The sequence below is a fragment of the Helianthus annuus genome, chromosome 15 (genome assembly GCF_002127325.2).
Source record: "Helianthus annuus cultivar XRQ/B chromosome 15, HanXRQr2.0-SUNRISE, whole genome shotgun sequence".
NCBI lineage: Eukaryota > Viridiplantae > Streptophyta > Magnoliopsida > Asterales > Asteraceae > Helianthus > Helianthus annuus.
The window spans coordinates 171,595,045-171,596,976 of NC_035447.2; positions in this window are offsets into that span (position 1 = coordinate 171,595,045).

Sequence of the window (1,932 nt, forward strand, 5' to 3'; positions counted from 1 at the left end):
ATAACACAATGCCACATGTCCAATTCTCATTGCTTCCTAGACTTTCTAGGAAAAATAGACTTTCCACCCAACTCCTACTCTATAATATAATATATAAAATCGTAATTTGGCAAAAGCTAATGTAATGGCAGTACTGTAAATTTGAACCTAGGGCAAAATTGTATTTTCATAGGGGCAAATTCGTAATTTTTAACTTGGGGTAACAACATAATATAAATTTGAACTAAGGGCACAATCATAATTTTAAGCTTGAGGCAAAAGCACAATTTTATTTTGAACCGAGGGCAAAATCGTAATTTTGAGTTGGGGGGCAAAAACATAATTTTATTTTGAACTGAGGAAAAACCATAATTTTGAATTGAGGGCGAAATCACAATTTTTAAACAGAGAAAATCACATTTTTGAACAGAGGGCAAAATCGTAATTTTTAAGTGGGGCAAAAACAAATTTTTATTTTGAACTGGGGGCGAAAAGGTAATTCTGAGCTGAGGGCAAAACCACAATTTTATTTTGAATAGAAGGAAAAATCGTAATTTTGAGCTGGGGACAAAAGCGTAATTTTATTTTCAGCTGTGGGCAAAACCGTATTTTTAAAGAGGGACAAAAACGTGATTTTAGAATGGATATAAAATAATAAACTGGTTGGTCAAATGGGAGAGTGCCACGTGAAGTCGTAATTTTGAATTGAGGGCAAGATCGTAATTTTGAGATGGGGACAAAAAGCGTAATTTTATTTTGAGTTGGGGGCTAAAACGTAATTTTAAAACGAATATAAAACATTAAACGTGTTGGTCCAATGGGAGAGTGCCAGGCAGCTGCCTGGCACTATTCCCCCATTTCGTTTTTGTATATGTAGGGAATAAAATAATAATAATAATAATAATAATAATAATAATAATAATAATAATAATATAATATAATATAATATTGTTTACAAATGAAATTTATATTTTGTTTGAAATTTATATTTTTACCCATTATGCCTCTTTTAGTAAACTAAAATCCCAGGTTCTGGCACACTGTGAAATTAGATTGACTGTGGTGATTCATGTTCGTTTTAACACTGTTTTGATTTGTATTTAGCCATTTTAGGATCTGTGTTTGGGTTAGGGTTAGTGATTAGGATGGTGTTGGGTTGGCGATGAGAAACTTAGTGGGGTTAGGGTTAGTTGTGGTGAATAGGTTAGGATGTTGATGAAGATGTGATGAAGTTTGGATTGAGAAGATGGACAAGTGGTGGGTTATGTCGGATCCTATCCTTGGAAGGCATTTGTGTAAGTTTTCTTTGTGTTTATCACTGCATCATTGTATTATGTTTCTAAGGTACTAATCTCTTAGGATGTGCTAATAGGAAGCTTGATATGATGGACATAAGCTATACTTATCTTTGAGTGTTTGAAACAACTCACAAAACTATGGTGTGCATCTTGTAACCCATGTTCTTAATCATATCATATGTCACTATCATATGCATTTGATTTAACAGAAACGTGTTTGAATTTAATGGTATAAAATGCACAATGGTTGTTGTTCACATGTGTTATATTATGTGTAATACATGTAAGGCTTAATTGTGCAGAAAATGTTATTAGATGTAACTTTGTTTAACCTGAGCTAGTCATGAAAATGTTATGAGATGTAACTTTGTTTGACATGATTCAAATAGATTATACACATTTGATGGAAATTTAATATACACACTTTAGCACACCTATTACACCTATTATACAACATGCGATTTTTTCATTTTCAACATGCGTTTTTTTGTTTTTTTCAACTTGCGGGTTTTAAAAACTTTACAACAAGCGGGACTCTTTTTGGATTTTATAACGTGCGGACTTCAAATCTCGTACGCTCGTACGATAAGGAATATTTTACATTACACTTTCACAATATATATGTGTGTATATATATTATGATATTTAGTAGAAT